The 22,259-nt window shown below is 36.7% G+C and overlaps 1 pseudogene; it reads right to left on the bottom strand.

The window, feature by feature from the left end:
- Positions 1 to 467: 467 nt before the first annotated feature.
- LOC133074519 (mitochondrial adenyl nucleotide antiporter SLC25A24-like) overlaps positions 468 to 22,259 on the bottom strand; it is a 55,537-nt pseudogene continuing 33,745 nt past the window's right edge.

The raw sequence follows: 22,259 nt of genomic DNA, 5'->3' as shown, positions 1-22,259 counted from the left end.
AAAAATTATGACATTTTTATTCTACTTGTTTGACTTAGTATAAATAGAATGCTAGATTTCTAATTTAAAAATAGATATGCAACAAGCAACCGAAGTTTACTGTATAGCATAGGGAGCTATAGTAATAACCTATGACGGAAAATAATTTCAAAAATAATATATGTGTATTTGTATAACTGAATCACCTTGCTGTGCACCTGAAACATTGTAAATCAACCATACTTCAATAAAATATTTTTTTTTAAAGAAAACATCACTACAAATTCTACACATACTGAAATAATAGAGAACATTATGAACTCCTCTATGGCAATAAATTTGACAACTTAGATGAAATGGAAACATTCCTTGAAAGACATATTTTCAAAGCTGGCAAAAGAAGAAACAGTAAACTTGAATAACCAGTTATGTAAACCTAAAGCTAACATTCATACTTAGTGGTGAAAGACTAAGTGTTTTCTTCCACTAAGACAAAATGACTGGGTAAGAATGCTCTCACCCATTCTATTCAATGCTGTACTGGATGTTCTCTCCAGTACAGTGAGGCAAGAAAAAGAGAAAATCACATATTGAAAACAGGCAAGTCAAACTTTGCTTATTTGCAGATGGCATGATCATTTACACAGATAATCACAAGGAATGTACAAAACAACTCTTTGAATTGATAAGTGAATTTAGCAAGGTTTCCAGAAACAAGTCAATATAAAAAGTTATATTTCTATATATATAATAACAATTAGAAAGTAAAATTTAATAACATTTAAACAGCATCAAAACTGAAATACTTAGTAATAAACTTAGTTAAATATGTGCACCATCTAAAAGTGAAAGTATTTTTGAATTAAAGAATACCTAAATAAATGGAAAGATATATCATCTTGATAGATTGAAAGGCTCATAGATAGAGTTGATTCTCTACAATTTGATTTAGAGATTTAATGTGATCTTAAACTAATTCCTAAGGGGCTTATTTATACAAACTGATAAGCTGATTCTAAAATTTATGTGGAAATGCAAAGGATGTTGAATTACTAAAACTATCTTGAAAAAGAATAAGTTTCAGAGGTCAGAAATAAACCTACACATGTATAATCAATTTATTTTCAACAATTCCATGAGGAAGGATAGTCTTTTCAACAAATAGTACTAGAAAATAAGATATCCATAAAGAAAAAAAAAAAAAACTTGAAACTGTGTCTTGAAAAGATATTGTTATGAAAACAGGCAAGACAGAGTTTGGGAGAAAATATTTCAATACTTTTATCTACAGTACTTAAGAACACTTAAAATATTACCAAAAAAAAAATTTATTTTTTTAATGAGCAAAAGGTCTGAACAAAAAAGAAGATATGTGAATGACCTATTTTTAAAATGCTCAAAAATCCTTAGTCATTATAGAAATACAAATTAAAACCACAATGAGATACCACTCTAGAATGGATAAAATTAAAAACACTAACAGTATCAAGTAGTGCTGAGTTTATAGAACAACTGAAACTCTAGTATGTAGCTGCTTCAGTTCAGTTCAGTTCAGCCGCTCAGTCATCTCCAACTCTTTGCGACCCCATGAACCGCAGCACACCAGGCCTCCCTGTCCATCACCAACTCCCAGAGTCCACCCAAACCCATGTCCATTGAGTCGGTGATGCCATCCAACCATCTCATCCTCTGTCGCCCCCTTCTCCTCCTGCCTTCAATCTTTCCCAGCATCAGGGTCTTTTCAAATGAGTCAGCTCTTCACATCAGGTGGCCAAAGTATTGGAGTTTCAGCTTCAACATCAGTCCTTCCAATGAACACTCAGGACTGATCTCCTTTAGGATGGACTGGTTGGATCTCCTTGCAGTCCAAGGGACTCTCAAGAGTCTTCTCAAACACCACAGTTCAAAAGCATCCATTCTTCGGCACTCAGCTTTCTTTATAGTCCAACTCTCACATCCATACATGATTACTGGAAAAACCATAGCCTTGACTAGATGGAGCTTTGTTGACAAAGTAATGTCTCTGTTTTTTATTATGCTCTCTAGGTTGGTCATAATTTCCTTCCAAGGAGTAAGCGTCTTTTAATTTTATGGCTGCAATCACCATCTGCAGTGATTTTGGGTAGCTAGTAGGAATGTAAAATAGAACAAGCAAAAAGACAGTTTGCTAGTTTCTCATAAATTGAACAAATAGTATATAATCCAGCAATTCCATCTCTACATTTTAACTCTAGAGAAACGAAAATATGTGTCAAAAAAAAAGGTGTTGGTACATGAATATTCAGAGCAGCCTTATTAATACTAGCCAAAAGCTTAGAAGCAACATTCTTCATCAGTGGATAAATGAAGTGTGGTATAGTCATGCTGTGGAATACTACTCAGCATTTAAAGGTAATGAACTACTGATACATAACACAGATAACACTCAATACATTGTGGAAATAATAGAAATCAATGTGATAGTCATTACACAAATGTATACTTTCATAAAAATTCATCACAACGAATACTTAAAATGAACACAATTTATTAAATGTAAATTATGCATCAACAAAGTTGAATTTTAAAGTTAAGTAACTAGCTATTACTAACTGAATATTGTTCAATATTTTCCTATACATATAGTATTCTGTACATTTTGGGTTTATCAACATAAAAGGGAACTATCGTAGGAATGTTCAAGCTGGTTTGAGAAAAGGCAGAGGAACCAGAGATCAAATTGCCAACATCTGCTGGATCATCGAAAAAGCAAAAGAGTTCCAGCTGCTGCTGCTGCTGCTAAGTCGATTCAGTCATGTCTGACTCTTTGCATCCCCACAGATGGCAGCCCACCAGGCTCCCCCATCCCTGGGATTCTCCAGGCAAGAACACTGGAGTGGGTTGCCATTTCCTTCTCCAATGCATGAAAGTGAAAAGTGAAAGTGAAGTCGCTCAGTCGTCTCCGACTCTTAGCGACCCCATGGACTGCAGCCCACCAGGCTCCTCCATCCATGGGATTTTCCAGGCAAGAGTACTGGAGTGGGATGCCATTGCCTTCTCCACAAAAGAGTTCCAGAAAAACATCTATTTCTGCTTTATTGACTATGCCAAAGCCTTTGACTGTATGGATCACAATAAACTGTGGAAAATTCTGAAAGAGATGGGAATACCAGACCACCTGACCTGCCTCTTGAGAAATCTGTACGCAGGTCAGGAAGCAATAGTTAGAACTGAACATGGAACAACAGACTGGTTCCAAATAGGAAAAGAAGTACGTCAAGGCTATTCATTGTCACCCTGCTTATTTAACTTATAAGTAGAGTACATCATGAGAACGCTGGGCTGGAAGAAGCACAAGCTGGAAGCAAGATTGTCAGGAGAAATATCAATAACCTCAGATATGCAGATGACACCCTTATGGCAGAAATTGAAGAGGAGCTAAAAAGCCTCTTGATGAACATGAAAGAGGAGAGTGAAAAAGTTGGCTTAAAGCCCAACATTCAGAAAACTAAGATCATGGCATCTGGTCCCATCGCTTCATGGCAAATAGATGGGGAAACAGTGGAAACAGTAACAGACTTTATTTTCTTGAGCTTCAAAATCACTGCAGATGGTGACTGCAGCCATGAAATTAAAAGATGCTTACTCCTTGGAAGAAAAGTTGTGACCAACCTAGACAGCATATTAAAAAGCAGAGACATTACTTTGTCAACAAAGGTCCATCTAGTCAAGGCTATGGTTTTTCCAGTAATCATGTATGGATGTAAGAGTTGGACTATAAAGAAAGCTGAGCATCGAAGAATTGGTGCTTTTGAACCGTGGTGTTTGAGAAGACTCTTGAGAGTCCCTTGGACTGCAAGGAGATCCAACCAGTCCATCCTAAAGGAGATCAGTCCTGAGTGTTCATTGGAAGGACTGATGTTGAAGCTGAAACTCCAATACTTTGGCCACCTGATGTGAAGAGCTGACTCATTTGAAAAGACCCTGATGCTGGGAAAGATTGAAGGCAGGAGGAGAAGGGGGTGACAGAGGATGAGATGGTTGGATGGCATCACTGACTCAATGGACATGAGTTTAAGTAAACTCCAGGAGTTGGTGATGGACAGGGAGGCCTGGCGTGCTGCCAGGGGGTCGCAAAGAATCAGACATGACTGACTGAACTGAACTGATAGTAGGAATGTAATCAAACCACTCATCAGGAAAAAATTACATTTATCATATTATGGCTGACTATATTTCTATCTGATGACAGGAATGGAGTCTTACTCAATTTCTGAGAGTAGCAGAGTTCTGGACAGAAAAAAGACTTAAGCATACGTTTAAAGTTTTATCAAATCTATAAACAAAGTTATACTCTCCAGAGAGATTTTCATTCCATTGTCCTAGAAACTTAACTTTTTCTAGTATTCCATGTTTGGTGAGGGACTTAGAATCTCTCCAAAGTTTGTTTCATCTCTCTACCCCTTTATTAACTTCTTTCAACCATATGATTAAAAGCACTAGAAGTCATACCTGAATTTGAATCCCACCTCTACCACTTACCACTTATGCAACCTTAGGCAAACTACTTAACTACTCCAAGACTCCATTTTCTCATTTGCAAAAAGGGGATAACAATTATACCTACCTCATAAGATCATTATCAAAGTAAAAAAAAATGATATAAAGTGTTTGCAACTAGCCCATGGTAAGCATTTAAAAGTTTGCTATTACTACTTTCCTTGTTAGAAACCATATCCTTACAACATGCAGTTTGAAAATTTCATTAGTGGGATATTTTGGTGTAATAGTATCAGTTGTTTATAGAATTACTTGGGGGCTATGGCAGATACTTTGGACTGGCTCTTCCAACCTTCATTCTACATTTTTCTTTGGAGACTGTGGAATGCTCAAAACTGCGTTGCTAAACTCCTTTGAAGTTAGGGTTCTATATGAAAATTAGCTTCCCCAAAAACCTTACACAGAATTTGGAAAGAATAAGTAAGACTGTTTATTCCTGTTGTCTTCATGGATATTCGAGTTTAGATAAGTTTTGGTGCCTCGATTCAGCAATCCAATGTTTATTCACCGATTTCACGGATATCTTGAAGCAGATTTGACAGTGATGATGGCAGCTAAACAAATTTCTAAACTATGAATCACAACTATATTCAACTTATTAGTATAGTTCAGGGATTATCTTTTTTTTCTACAAAGAACTAATTAGTAAATACTTTAGGCATTGTAGGTCACATACAGTCTCTTATTATTTTTGTTTTTGCTACAAACCATGAAAGGAAAATTGAGAAATTATAGACTTCATCAGCATGTGGAATTGCTGTTCATCCAATGACACAATTAAGAAAGTTGATATTCCAGTCACAAACTGAAAAAGGTATTCACAATACATATTGCTAACAAATGAGTCCTATGCAGAAGTTTGAAAAAGTCCTACAAATCAGTAAGAAAAAGGCAAACAATATTTAGATTAAAAAAAAAAAAGAAGACTTGCCCAGAAACACTTCAAAGAAAGAATATCTAATGACTTTTGTTTTTTTCTCTTTGGCCACTCTGCATATCATACAGAACTTCCCAAGCAGGGATAGAACTCATAGCCCTGTAGTGGAAGTGTTGAGTCTAGTGTTGAGTCACTAGATGTTCCAATGACTTCTTTTTTATGATTTTATTTTATTTTTAATTAATTTTTATTGGAATATAGTTGATTTACAATGTTGTGTCAGTTTCTGCTATATAGCAAAATGAATCAGTTATACATATATCTACTCTTTTTTAGATTCTATTCCCATATGGGTCATTTCAGAGATTTGAGTTGAGTTCCCTGTGCTATACAGTAGGTTCTCATTAGTCATCTATTTTATGTATAGTAGTATGTATCTGTCAACCCCAATCTCCCAGTTTATCCCTCCCTGCTTTCTTCCTTAGTAGCCATAAGTTCCAATGCCTTCTTAACAGAGCTGGTTTTGGGGGTTTTTGTTTTGTTTTGTTTTGTTTGGCTCCTCTTGCCATGGAGCATGGGCTTTAGGGCTCATGAGCTCAGTAGTTGCAGCTCCCCGGCAGGCTCAATAGTTGTGACACACGGCCTTAGTTGCTCTGTGCTGTGTGTGATCTTCCCAGGTCGGGAATGGAACTTGTGTCTTCTGCATTGGTAGGCAGGTGGATTCTTTACCTCTGAGCCACCAAGGAAGCCCCAATAAAGGTATATTATTAAGATTAATCAAAGGGGAATTCCAGACATTATGCTGTGTTTTTAACCCCTGAAAGTCTAAAATTGCAAATCTTAAATAGTAATTTATCACTCTGGTAATAATGTTTAAATTGACTTCTCTGTTTTCTGAAGTGTGAAGTTCAAGCGCCTTTGTTTCTTCATCAATTCTGAAGAGACTCTTGGAATTTCCCCCATCCTTTGCTCATAAAAGTATAAAAACCTCTAAAACGGGTTGAATTTTTACTCTTTGAAAGGAGTGGTGTATAGATGGAGAAGTCTTGAGCCTACTGTAAGAATAAGACTGAAAACCAGAGGCATGAGGCTTAAGTCCAAAACCTGAGAACACCAGAGAACTCCTGACTCCAGGGAACATTAATCGATAAGAGTTCATCCAACAGCCTCCATACCTACACTGAAACCAAGCACCACCCAAGAGCCAACAAGTTCCAGAGCAAGACATACCACGCAAATTCTCCAGCAACGCAGAAACATAGCCCTGAGCTTGAATATATCAGCTGGCGAAAGTCACACCAAACCCATAGACATCTAAAAACTCACTACTGGACACTTTATTGCACTCCAGAGAGAAGAAATCCAGCTCCACCCACCAGGACACCAACACAAGCTTCCCTAACAGGAAACCTTGACAAGCCACCCGTCCAACCCCACCCACAGGGAGGACCCTCCACAATAAAGAGGAACCACAAACTGCCAGAATACGGAAAGGCCGCCCCAAACACAGCAATATAAACAAGATGAAAAGGCATAGAAATACTCAGCAGATAAAGGAACAGGATAAATGCCCACCAAACCAAACAAAAGAGGAGAAGGTAGGGAGTCTACCTGAGAAAGAATTCAGAATAGTGATAGTGAAAATGATGCAAAATCTTGAAAACAAAATGGAGTTACAGATAAACAGCCTGGAGACAAGGATTGAAAGGATGCAAGAAATGTTTAAGAAGGACCTAGAAGAAATAAAAAAGAGTCAATCAATAATGAATAATGCGATAAATGAGATCAAAAACACTCTGGAGGGAACCAACAGTAGAATAACTGAGGTAGGATAAGTGAGGTAGAAGATAGAATGGTAGAAATAAATAGAGAGGAAAAAAGAAAAAAGAATTAAAAGAAATGAGGACAACCTCAGAGACCTATGGGACAATGTTAAATGCCCCAACATTTGAATCAAAGGAATCCCAGAAGAAGAAGACAAAAAGAAAGGCCATGAGAAAATATTCAAGGAGATAATAGTTGAAAACTTCCCTAAAATGGGGAAGGAAATAGTCACCCAAGTCCAAGAAACCCAGACAGTCCCAAGCAGGATAAACCCAAGGCAAAACACCCCAAGACACATATTAATCAAATTAACAAAGATCAAACACAAAGAACAAACATTAAAAGCAGCAAGGGAAAAACAACAAATAACACACAAGGAGAGTCCCATAAGGATAACAGCTGATCTATCAATAGAAACTCTTCAGGCCAGAAGGGACTGGCAGGACATACTTAAGGTGATGAACGAGAAAAACCTACAACCTAGATTACTGTACCCAGCAAGGATCTCATTCAAATATGAAGGAGAATTCAAAAGCTTTACAGACAAGCAAAAGCTGAGAGAATTCAGCACCACCAAACCAGCTCTTCAACAAATGCTAAAGGATCTTCTCTACACAGGAAACACAGAAAGGGTGTATAAACATGAACCCAAAACAACAAAGTAAATGGCAACGGGATTATACTTATGAATAATTACCTTAAATGTAAATGATTTGAATGCTCCAACCACAAGACAAAGAGTGGCTGAATGGATACAAAAACAAGACCCCTATATATGTTGTCTACAAGAGACCCATCTCAAAACGAGGGACACATATAGACTGAAAGTGAAGAGCTGGAAACAGACATTCCACACAAATAGAGACCAAAAGAAAGCAGGAGTAGCAATACTCATATCAGATAAAATAGACCTTAAAATAAAGACTGTGAAAAGAGACAAAGAAGGACACTACATAATGATCAAAGGATCAATCCAAGAAGAAGATATAACAATTATAAATATATATGCACTGAACACAGGAGCACCACAATATGTAAGGCAAATGCTAACAAGTATGAAGGGGAAATTAACAATAACACAATAATAGTGGGAGACTTTAATACCCCACTCACACCTATTCATAGATCAACTAAACAGAAAATTAACAAGCAAACACAAACTTTAAATGATACAATGGACCAGTTAGACCTAATTGATATCTATAGGACATTTCACCCCAAAACAATGAATTTCACCTTTTCAAGTGAGCATGGAACTTCTCCAGGATAGAGCACATCCTGGGCCATAAATCTAGCCTTGGGAAATTAAAAAAAAAAAAAAAAATGAAATCATTCCAAGCATCTTTTTTGACCACAGTGCAATAATACTAGATGTCAATTACAAGAGAAAAACTATTTAATCCCAACACATGGAGGCTGAACAACACGCTGCTGAATAACAAAAAAATCACAGAATAAATCAAAAAAGAAATCAAAATATGTATAGGAATGAGTGAAAATGAAAACACAATAACCCAAAACCTATGGGACACTGTAAAAGCAGTGCTAAGGGGAAGGTTCATAGCATTACAGGCTTACCTCAAGAAACAAGAAAAAAGTCAAATAAATAACCTAACTCTACACCTAAAGCAAAGAGAGAAGGAAGAAATGAAGAACCCCAGGGTTAGTAGAAGGAAAGAAATCTTAAAAATTAGGGCAGAAATAAATGCAAAAGAAACTAAAGAGACCATAGCAAACATCAACAAAGCTAAAAGTTGGTTCTTTGAGAAGGTATATAAAATTGACAAACCATTAGCCAGACTCATCAAGAAACAAAGGGAGAAGAATCAAATCAACAAAATTAGAAATGAAAATGGAGAAATCACAACAGACAACACAGAAGTACAAAGGATCATAAGAGACTACTATCAGCAACCATACACCAATAAAATGGACAACTTGGAAGAAATGGACAAATTCTTAGAAAAGTATAACTTTCCAAGACTGAACCAAGAAGAAATAGAAAATCTTAACAGACACATCACAAGCATGGAAATTGAAACTGTAATCAGAAATCTTCCAGTAAACAAAAGCCCAGGACCAGACAGCTTAACAGCTGAATTCCACCAAAAATTGAGAGAAGAGCTAACACCTATCCTACTCAAACTCTTCCAGAAAACTACAGGCCAATATCACTGACGAACATCGATGCAAAAATCCTTAACAAAATTCTAGCAAACAGAATCCAACAGCATATTAAAAAGATCATACATCATGACCAAGTGGGCTTTATCCCAGGGATGCAAGGATTCTCTAATATCTGCAAATCAATCAATGTAATACACCACATTAACAAATTGAAAGATAAAACCATATGATTATCTCAGTAGATGTAGAGAAAGCCTTTGACAAAATTCAACATCCATTTATGATAAAAACCCTCCAGAAAGCAGGAATAGAAGGAACATACCTCAACATAATAAAAGCAATATATGATAAACCCACAGCAAACATTACCCTCAATGGTGAAAAATTGAAAGCATTTCCCCTAAAATCAGGAACAAGACAAGGGTGCCCACTCTCACCACTACTATTCAGCATAGTTTTGGAAGTTTTGGCCACAGCAATCAGAGCAGGAAAAGAAATAAAAGGAATCCAGATTGGAAAAGAAGAAGTAAAACTCTCACTGTTTGCAGATGACATGATCCTCTACATAGAAAACCCTAAAGACTCCACCAGAAAATTACTAGAGCTAATCAATGAATATAGTAAAGTTGCAGGTTATAAAATTAACACACAGAAATCCTTTGTATTCCTATACACTAACAATGAGAAAACAGAAAGAGAAATTAAGGAAATAATCCCATTCACCATTACAACAAAAAGAAATCCTTAGGAATAAATCAACCTAAAGAAACAAAGACCTATATATAGAAAACTATAAAACACTGATGAAAGAAATCAAAGAGGACACAAACAGATGGAGAAATATACCATGTTCAGGGACTGGAAGAATCAATAGAGTGAAAATGAATATACTATCCAAAGCAGTCTATAGATTCAATGCAATCCCTATATCAAGCTACCAATGGTATTTTTCACAGAACTAGAACAAATAGTTTCACAATTTGTATGGAAATACAAAAAAACTTCAAATAGCCAAAGCAATCTTGATAAAGAAGAATGGAACTGGAGGAATCAACCTGCCTGACTTCAGGCTATACTACAAAGCTACAGTCAACAAGACAGTATGGTACTGGCACAAAGACAGAAATATAGATCAATGGAACAAAATAGAAAGCTCAGAGATAAATCCACGCACCTATGAACACCTTATCTTTGACGAAGGAGGCAAGAATATACAGTGGAGAAAAGACATTCTCTTTAACACGTGGTGCTGGGAAAACTGGTCAACCACTTGTAAAAGAATGAAACTAAAACACTTTCTAACACCATACACAAAAATAAATTCAAAATGGATTAAAGATCTAAACCTAAAACCAGAAACTAAAACTCCTAGAGGAAAACATAGGCAAAACACTCTCCGACATAAATCACAGCAGGATCATCTATGACCCACCTCCCAGAGTAATGGAAATAAAAGCAAAAATAAACAAATGGGACCTAATTAAAATTAAAAGTTTTTGCACAATGAAGGAAACTATAAGCAAGGTGAAAAGACAGCCTTCAGAATGGGAGAAAATAATAGCAAATGAAGCAACTGACAAAGAATTAATCTCAAAAATATACAAGCAACTCCTGCAGCTCAATTCCAGAAAAAAGAAACGACCCAACCAAAAAATTGGCCAAAGAACTAAACAGACATTTCTCCAAAGAAGACATATACATGGCTAACAAACACATGAAAAGATGCTCAACATCACTCATTATCAGAGAAGTGCAATTCAAAACTACAATGAGGTACCATTTCACACTGGTCAGAATGGCTGCTATCCAAAAGTCTACAAACAATATATGTTGGAGAGGGTGTGGAGAAAAGGGAACCCTCTTACACTGTTGATAGGAATGCAAACTAGTACAGCCACTATGGAGAACAGTGTGGAAATTCCTTAAAAAACCAGAAATAGAACTGCCATATGACCCAGCAATCCCACTGCTGGGCATACACACTGAGGAAACCAGAATCGAAAGAGACACATGTACCCCAATGTTCATCACAGCACTGTTTATAATAGCCAGGACATGGAAACAACCTAGATGTCCATCGGCAGATAAATGGATAAGAAAGCTATGGTACATATACACAATGGAATATTACTCAGCCACTAAAAAGAATACATTTGAATCAGTTCTAATGAGGTGGATGAAACTGGAGCCTATTATACAGAGTGAAGTAAGTCAGAGAGAAAAACACCAATACAGTATACTAACGCACATATATGGAATTTAGAAAGATGGTAACATAACCCTATATGCACAGCAAAAGAGACACAGATGTATAGAACAGTCTTTTGGACTCTGTGGGAGAAGGCAAGGGTGGGATGATTTGAGAGAACAACATTGAAACATGTATATTATCATCCATGAAACAGATTCCCAGTCCAGATTTGATGCATAAGACAGGGTGCTCAGGGATGGTGCACTGGGATGACCCAGAGGGATGGATGGGGAGGGGGATGGGGAGGGTTCAGGATGAGAACACATGTGCACCCATGGCTGATTCATGTCAATGTATGGCACAAACCACTACAATATTGTAAAGTAATTAGCCTCCAATTAAAATAAATAAATTTTTTAAAAATAAAAAATCAAAAAGGGAAGGTTAAAATAAAATAAATAAATACATTTGAAGAGAATTGGCATGTTTACCATATTGAGTCTTCCAATCCATGAACATGGTATACATATCTGATTTGGGAGTGTTACAAAATGTCTCTCACTAAAGTTTTATAATTTTCTCTGTAGTGATTCTGCCCAAAATTTATTACATGTATTTATAAGCTCTTCATATTTTATATGATTATAAAAATCATTAAAATTTCATTTGCTGAATAAAAAAGAAAATTGCAACCAAAACTTCTCATGAATATAGATATAAAAATGTTAAAAATATTAATCAAAATATTATCAGTCAAATAAACCCTATACAAAATGGCAATGCAGCATGAACAAGTGAATTTTTCCCCTTGATTTCAAGGGTAACATTTAAAAATCACTGTGTAATTTACAGAAGAAAGGAGAGAAATCAGTGTTATTGTGATAAATGCAGAAAAAGCAATTGATAAAATTCAATGCCAATTCATAATTTAAATTTCAGCAAACTAAGAACAGAAGGGAACTTTCTTAATCTCCCCAAGGGTATATTAAAAAAAACCCACAGCAAACAACAAACTCAATGGTAAAATGTTGAACAATCTTCCTCTGAGTAGGAATGAGATAAAGATGCTTACTCCTACCACTACCATTGTAGCATTACACTGGAGGTCTCAACCAGTGCCATGAGGCAAGGAAAAAAGGTGAGAAGTATAGAAACTGGAAAGGAAGACACCAAACTATTGTATTCACAGAAGGCATATCTGTGTCCATATAAAACCCAAAATGGAAAGAAAAATTGACAGATAAACTATTACAATTAATACATATATTTAGCAAGGTTGATGGATACAAGATTATTGTTCCAGAACCAACTGTATTTCTAAAATCTGGCAAAAGCTAATACTTAGAAACAAATATTGTAAAAAATTCCATTTGTTATCACACACAAAAAATTAAATGTCTAGTAATATACCTAAGAAAAGATACACATCACCTATATATTGAAACACATAAAATATTACTCTGAGAAATTAAATATGACCTAAATAAATAAGTGAAGGGGTATACCATGTTCATGGGCTTCTAAGATGTAAATTATTCCTAAATTAACCTAAAAAATAATTTACATTATCATTATTAATCAAAAAATCTCAATCAAAATCTTAGCAGGGTTTTTTGATGTGAGAATTAACAGGATGGTTTTACAGTTTATGTAAAAATGCAAAGTGCCAAAAATTTCTAAGATAATCTTGAAAAGCAGCAACATTAAAGGGCTTATAATACATATGAAGATTTCTTATAAAGCTACAATAATTAAAACAATATACTTATTAATATAAGTAGTTAAATAGAACAGAGTAGAGAATTCAGAAACAGGACCATACAACGAGAGTAACCTGATTTACCACAATGCAATAAAGAAAGAACGATCCTTTCAATAAATTGATCTAGATGAGAAAAAAAATAAGTTTTTACTCTCATCACTATAAATACATACAAAATATCCTGAGTTGCAGACCTAAATAGGAAAAGGTAACATGATAAATTTTCTAGTAGAAAAGAGAAAAATTTTGTGATCTTGTGTTAGGCAGTTTTTTAAACAAAATACCAAAAGAAAAGATTAGTAATTTGTACTTCAAGAAAGTGAGGAATATCTGTTTATCAAAAGATACCCTTAAAAGACTGAAAATGCAAGCCACAGACTTGAAGAAAATGTTTGCAGTATACAAATTTGACAACCGACTTGTATCCAGAATATATAAAGGACTTCTACAAATCCGGGGGCGAGGGGAAGCAATCCAATTATTTTTGATGGACAAAAATACTTTATAGAAGAGGATATACAAATGATAAGGGCTTTCCTGGTGGCTCAGTTGGTAAAGAATCTGCCTGCAATGCAGGAGACCTGGGTTCAATCCCTGGGTCGGGAAGATCCCCTGGAGAAGGAAGTGGAACCCACTCCAGTATTCTTGCCTGGAGAATTCCATGGACAGAGAAGCCTGGCAGGCTACAGTGCATGGGGTCACAAAGAGTTGGACATGACTGAGTAACTAAACCACCACCATACAAATGGTAAATGAGCACATAAAAAATACACAAAATCACTAGACACTGAGAAATGCAAATTAAAGTCACAAAGAGATTTTATTGTACATCAGCAGAATATCTAAATGTAAGACTGACAATGAGAAGTGCTAACAAAGATGAGTGACTGGGACTTATAGAATGCTTTTATAATGCAAACTGAAATAAGCATTTTGGAAAACAAATTTAACAATATCCACTAAAGTTGTGAAAGGTTGTTGCTGAACGATAAGACGCGGGATTCTTGGCCTCCAGAGGAGACGAATTCAGTCCGGGGCCGGAGATGAATTCAATCTGGGGCCAGAGACGAGGCTGGATTGCTCAGAGCTTTTGTATAATAAAGTTTTATTAAAGTATAAAGGAGAGAGAGAAAGCTTCTGACATAGGCATCAGAAGGGGGCAAAAGAGTACCCCTTTGCTAGTATTAGCAATGGAGTTATATACTCTCCAATGAATCCAAAGAATGTCTGGAGGTTGTAAAGACCTCACCAGACCTACTCCCATAATTTACATTTTAAGATAACAGAGTTGGCCAGAAGGTTTAATCCAAAGATTGTCCTCAGGCAGGATACATCCTTGTAAAGACCAGACCTACTCCCATAATTTATGTTTTAAGATAACAGATTTAGCCAGAGGGTTTAATCCAAAGACTGTCCTCAGGCAGGATACATTATTGTTATATAGTCACTCACAATCTGAGTAAGTAGGTTGGGCCATTTGGCGGAACCAACTTGAAGACAGAGTCATAGCTTAAGATAACATTTCCATAAGAAAAAGAAATGTATTGGTTAACTCAAGGTTTGAGAGTAGTTAGCTTCAGGTGAAACCAGGTGCCATGGCAACACAGCATTTTAAGAGAAACCTCCTTTTAAATTTGTATAGAGAAGAAAAAATATCACTGGTTTATTTCCTCCTGCCGCTTAAGAGAGATAAAAATGTCTGGCACTTGCAGCCTCTTTCCTCCGTTTGGAGACCCTCTCAGTTGAATATGCATTTATTCTATAAATTAAAAATATGCTTATGTTTTTCAAAAGACAAGTACATGAATATTCATATCTGTTTTATTCATAATAGCCCCAAAACAGAAACAACCCAGATGGTCATCAATAGTATAATGGATAAAGTGGAATATTATAGAGCAAAGAAAAAGGCTGCATGTAACAATGACTCTCCAAGACAGTACATAGTTTTTAAGAACAGATAAACTAATAAATGGTGATAAAATCAGAATAATAATTACTTTGGTGTGGAATGTTTATTAACTGGGAAAGGCACAAAGAAACCTTCTGTAATGCTAAAAATGTACTGTCTTAATCTAGTTGGTAGTTTCAGGTATATATATATTTGTAAAAATTCCTACAGTCAACAGTTGTCAATTGAAAGATAGACTTTCTGAATTCAAGATAAATTTTTTCTAATAATTGGCAGATATTCTATCAACTTCTTTTTAAATGAATTTGAATCACTATATACCACCTTGCAAAAATCCTTTAAAAGTCACTTAGATAAATACCTAAATTTTGAATCCTTCATTATCACAATCTTGTAAACTCTAGTTCAAGAATAGACTGGATACCTCTGGGCATGGAGACATTAATTCTACCACCCAAGGCAGAATATCCCATCTTCACGTGGCTATAAAGTTTAGATTTGATTTTAAAAGCTCAATTTCAAATAAATAGCACCATTAAAACTCATATGAGGAGGACTTCCTAATTTAGTCTTTTTGAAAGAACCAACATGAATGATGGTAATGAGGAGAATTCTAAGATATTCTTCAGAGCAGAAAGTAAAATCCTAAATCATGTGGGGCTTTGTAACTATCATCCCTCTCACAAAAACTCACCTTGAACCTGCTTGCAAGTTCTCACTAGATTCAGGGGGTAGCTGACAAACTGACCACAAAAGTTAGATAAGGCACAACATCCCATCAAAATCACCAATCCAGGGTCTTCTGCATGAGTGTTTAGCCAGTGAGTCTTCAAAAGCTGACAGAGAACAAAGCAACAATACACTTTAGCAGCTGTTAAAGAAGAATCAAGATAATAAAATGCTAATATGTTTTCTCACCATAGTCATACTCCTTGCTATCTTCTGTGTTACATTAGCAAAGTATATAAAATGCAGAATGCAGTAATCCAGTACAGAATAGCAAGAGCCATAGGATACATGTTTTTGAACTGCTAACTTTTCACATAATTTAATGCAAATTAATAAAGCCCTCAATATTTCACTTTCCTGCTGGCTCAGATGGTAAAAAATCTGCCTGCAATGTGGAAGACCTGGTTTCACTTCCTGGGTTGGGAAGATCCCCTGGAGAAGGGAACAGTTACCGACTCCAGTATTCTGGCCTGGAGAATTCCACAGATTGCGTAGTCCACGGGGTTACAAAAAGTCAGACCCGAAAGGGCGACTTTCACTTTCTTTTCTTTTCAACATTTCAAGGACTCAAATTATCTAAATATTATCTCTTTTCCTAAGCACCATCCTAGCAATCAAAATTATCCAGAGGTATTCTCTATGCATAAAAACACCATGAGATCAGAGGACCTTATTGATGGAAACTGAATCTGGACTTTAGATCCCTGGTTGCCTAATCTTTACAGAAGCTTATTATATCAAATTGCATTTCTTCTTACAGCAGTATTTTTGTTTCAGCACTCCTTTACACTCTTAAATATCCTTGAGGACACCAAAAAGTTTTTGTTTATGTATGTTACATCTATCAATATTATCTATCATATGAGACATTAAAACAGAAAAATTTTAAACTGAAGAATATGTTCTTATTAACCAGCAGAGGAATGATGTTATCACTAATTTGGGGGGGGGGGGGACAAAAAAACCTCTTTCATCGCAACAGAATGAAAGTGACAAAGGCAAATAACATCTTCATATTATGAAAATAGTTCATGCTTCAAGGACCCTTAGAAAGGTTTTGAAATATCAAAATAATTATTTTAATCTAAAGATACTAGACAATGCCATTGTTTACTCCTAATGCGCTGAATTGTATCCCCCCACCACCAAAATTCTTATGTTGAAGCCCTAACCCTCAGGACTTCAGAATGTCACTGTTCATGGATAAAGTCTCTAAAGAGATAATTAAGTTAATTTCATTAGGTATTCAGAGCGGAGTATTTGTGTTCACACACGCTTGGTTGTGTCTGCCAGGATCCCCTCTCCATGGAATTTTCCAGGCAAGAATACCTGGATTGTCATTTCCTCCTCCAGGGGATCTTCCCAACCCAGGGATCAAACCCAGGTCTATTTTGTCTTCTCCATTGGCAGGCAAATTCTTTACCACTGTGCCACCTGGGAAACCCCTATTCAGAGTGGACCCTATTCCAATATGTCTGGTGTTCTTTTAAGTAGAAGTTTGGATACATACGCGCTTGCACACAAAGGAAAATATGTGAGGGCAGAGGGAGCTGGCCATCTGCAAGCCAAGGAGAGAGTTCTCAGGGAAACCTTGATCTTGGGATTCTGGTCTCCAAAACGGTGAGAAAATAACTTCTCTTACATAAACCACCTAGTCTGTGATATTTTGTTATGACAACCCTAAAAAACTAGTGCACTACTTTTAAGGCCTTTCCTCATTTAATGATTCCCCAACTTGATTAATTATCAGATTTACTAGGATTTTTTAATTTATTTTTTACCAAAGTATAGTTAATTTCACCTGCTAGTACTCATTTCACATGCTAGCAAAGTAATGCTCAAAATCCTCCAAGCTAGGCTTCAACAGTATATGAACCGTGAACTTCCAGATGTTCAGGTTGGATTTAGAAAAGGCAGCGGAACCATAGATCATATTGTCAACATCCACCAGATCATAGAAAAAGCAAGAGAATTCCAGAAAAACTTCCACTTCTGCTTCATTGACAACACTAAAGCCTTTGACTGTATGGATCACAACAAATTGTGGAAAAATCTTAAAGAGATGGGAATACCAGACCACCTTACCTGCCTCCTGAGAAGTCAAGTCGCTCAGTCGTGTCTGACTCTTTGTGACCCCTTGGTCTGTAGCCTACCAGGCTCCTCTGTCCATGGGATTTTCCAGGCAAGAGTACTGGAGTAGGTTGCTATTTCCTTCTCCAGGGGATCTTCCCAACCCAGGGATTGAACCCAGGTCTCCCGCATTGCAGGCAGACACTTTACTGCCTGGGCCATCAGGAAAGTCCCTGCCTCCTGAGAAACCTGTATGCAAGTCAAGAAGCAACAGTTAGAACCGGACATGGAACAACATACTGGTTCCAAATTGGGAAAGGAATATATCAAGGTTGTATATTGTCACCCTGCTTATTGGACTTCTATGCAGAATACATCATGTGAAATGCTGGGCTGGATGAAGCACAAGCTGGAATCAAGATGGCTGGGAGAAATATCAGTAACTTCTGATATGCAGATGACACCACCCTTATGGCAGAAAGCAAAGAAGAACTAAAGAGTCTCTTGATAAAGGTGAAAGAGGAGAGTGAAAAAAGCTGGCTTAAAACTCAACAATCAAAAAACGAAGATCATGGCATCCAGTCCCATCACTTCATGGCAAATAGAAGGGGAAACAATGGAAACAGTGACAGACTCCATTTTCTTGGACTCCAAAATCACTGCAGATGGTGACTGCAGCCATGAAATTAAAAGACACTTGTTCCTTGGGAAAAAAAGCTATGACAAACTTAGACAGCATATTAAAAAGCAGAGACATTACTTTGCCAACAAAGGTCTGTATAGTAAAAGTTATGGTTTTTCCAGGAGTCATGTATGGATGTGAGAGTTGGACCATAAAGAAGGCTGAGCACCAAAGAACTGATGCTTTTGAACTGTGGTGTTGAAGACTCTTGAGAGTCCCTTGGACAGCAAGGAGATCAAAGCAGCCAATCCTAAAGGAAATCAGTCCTGAATACTCATTGGAAGGACTGATGGTGAAGCTGAAGCTCCAATACTTTGGCCACCTGATTCAAAGAGCCAACTCACTGAAGGCAGGAGGAGAAGGGGACAGAGGATGAGATGGTCAGATAGCATCACCAACTCAATGGACATGAGTTTGAACAAGCTCCAGGAGATGGTGAAGGACAGGGAAACCTGGCATGCTGCAGTCCATGGGGTCTCAAAGGATCAGACACGACTGAGCGACTGAATGACATTAATTTATGATGTTGTGTTAATTTCTGCTGTACAGCAAAGTGACTTAGTTATACACATATACACATTCTTTTTATATTCTTTTCCATTATAATTTATCCCAGGATATTTAATATAGTTTCCTGTACTGTACAGTAGTACCTTGTTGTTTATACATCCTATATATAATAGTTTGCATCTACTAACCCCAAACTCCCAGTCCCACCCTCACCTACCATCCCTCCCCGTCAGCAATCACAAGTCTATTCTCTATATCTGTGACTGTTTCTGTTTCACAGATACGTTCATTTGTGCCATATCTTAGATTCCACATAAAAGTGATGTCATATGGTATTTGTCTTTCTCTTTCTAGCTTACTTCACTTAGTCTGATTTTCTCTAGTTGCATCCACGTTGCTGCAAATGACTGCAAACCATCCTTTTTATGGTTGAGTAGTATTCCACTGTATATATGTACTACATCTTCTTTACCCATTCACCTGTTGATAGTTGTTCAGACTGGTTCCACGTTTTGGCTATTGTAAATAGTGCTGCTATGGACATAGGTGTTGGTGGTTTAGTCGCTAAGTTGTGTCTGACTCTTGTGACCTCATGGATTGTAGCCTGCTAGGCACCTCTGTCCATGGGACTCTCCAGGCAAGAATACTGGAGTGGGCTGCCATTTCCTTCTCCAGAGGATCTTCCCCACCCAGGAATCAAACCTGGGTTTCCTGCATTGCAGGCAGATGCTTTACCGACTGAGCTACGAGGGAAGCCATGAACACAGGTGTGCATGTATATTTTTGAATTATAATTTTCTCCAGATATATGCCCAGGAGTAGACATGCAGGATCATTCTATTTGTAGTTTTCTAAGGAACCTCCATATTGTTCTCCAGAAAGTGGCTACACCAATTTAATTCCCACCAACAGTGTAGGGGAATTCCCTTTTCTCTACATCCTTTCTAGGATTTATTATTTGTAGATTTTTTAATGATGGCCATTCTGACTGGTGTAAGGTGATACCTCATTGTAGTTTGACTTACCTTTCTCTAATAGTTAGTGATATTGAGCATTGTTTCATGTGCCTATTGGCCATCTGTATGTCTTCTTTAGAGAAATGTCTATTTGGGTCTTCTGTGTATATTTCCCTTGATCATTTAGTCTCCCAACATATCAAAGACCAGTTTTCAAGCTTTGTCCACTATCCTAGATGGACTTCTTCTAACACAGTGTGTGTACTTAGTCACTCAGTCAATCCTAAAATTCATATGGAAATGTGAGGGACTCACGATAGCCCAAACAATTCTGAGAGAAAAAAGAAAAAGCTCGAGAAGTCACATTTTCTAATTTCAAACTTACTACAGAACCACACCAATTAAGACAGCTGTGGTTCTGGTATAAGGACAGACATATTGATCAATGAAATAGAATTTGAGGGTTCAGAAATAAACCTTTAACATGTATGGTTAACTTCAATAATATTGCCAAGACCTTTCAGTGGAGAAAACAGTCTTTTCAACAAATGGTATTGATACAACTGGATATCCACATGCAGAAGAATGGAGTTAAACCCCTGCCTAACACCATATTCAACAATTAATTCAAAATGTATAGTAGACCTAAAGTAAGAGCTAAAAACGTAAAACCCTTGGAAGATATAAATCTTCTGTGTTCTTGGATTAGGCAGTGGTTTCTTATAATAGTACCAAAAGAAATAATAAATAAATTTGACTTCATCAAAATTTAAAACTTTTGTGTAAAAGACAATACATGGAATGGAAGAAAATAATTGCAGATCAAATATCTAAGGTACTTATATCTATTATATGCAAAGAACCACAACTAAACAAGAAAAAAAAATAAATTAATAATAGACAACAATACCACTTTCTATTCACAAAGATAACAAAATCAAGAAGACAGATAATAACAAGTGTCGGCAAGGATGTGGAGAACTCAGAACCCTCATTCACTGCTGGTGGAAATTAAATGGTGTAGCCACTTTGGAAAACAGTTTGGCAGTTCTTCAAGAGGTTAAACACAGAGTTATCTAATGACCCAGCAATTCTACTCCTAGATACATATCCAAGAGAATGAAAACATATGTCCACACAAAAACTTGTACTCAATTTCACAGCAGCGTTACTCATAATAGTAAAGAAGTGGAAATAGCTCAATTGTCCATTAACTGATGAATGAGGCAAATAAGAGATAGTATATCCATATAATGGAATAATATTCAGAAAAAAAGAATGAAATGCTGATAAATGCTATAAGATGGATGAAACTTGAAACCATATTTCTGAGTGAAAAGAAGCCAGTTATAAAAGATTACATGCTGTATAATTGCATTTATATGAAGTGTCCTGACTGGACAAATCTATAGACACAGAAAATAGATTAGTTGTTTCCAGGGAGTGGAGGAGTTAGAAGTGGGGAGTGATTGCTAATGAGTACAGGGTTTCTTTTAGGAGTGATAAAAATGTTATTGAATTAAATAGTAGGGATGATTGTACAACCTGTGAGTATACTGAACTGTACACTTTAAAATGGTATATGAATTATATCTCAATAAAGTTTTTAGGATAAAAAATCTTGTCAGCTGTGGCATTCCTATGCCCAGAGCCCTCCAACAGTTACCCATTTCACCTAGAGCAAAAATCAAAGTCCCTTCTACAATCTGCAAGGCCTTGAGAAATCTGCCCCGACCCAGCAGATCTCTGACCTCATCTCCTACTTTTCTCTTCAGGCTCACTCTGCTCCAGCTGCACAGGTATGCGTCCACCCTAAATGTCCTCCTTGTACATGTATGTGTGGCTCAACCCCCTCACATCCTCTGGTCTTTACTCAGAAGGTATCTTTTCAGGAAGGCCTTCCGGTCACTAAACTATCTACTCTCCTTTCCTGCTTCATTTTCCCCCACAACCCTATTACTACCATATGCCATGCTTCAAAGGGTTATTGTCTGTCTCTCAGTGAAAGAGTGTTGAGCTCCCTACAGATAGGACTTTCGGTTTCTTCTAGAACAAAGCGTGGTACATGCAACTCAATAATTATTTATTGAATGAATATATC

The sequence above is a fragment of the Dama dama genome, chromosome 20, assembly GCF_033118175.1.
Source record: "Dama dama isolate Ldn47 chromosome 20, ASM3311817v1, whole genome shotgun sequence".
NCBI classification, from domain to species: domain Eukaryota; kingdom Metazoa; phylum Chordata; class Mammalia; order Artiodactyla; family Cervidae; genus Dama; species Dama dama.
Note: the sequence above shows the minus strand (reverse complement) of the source record. Positions and strands in the feature narration are given on the sequence as shown.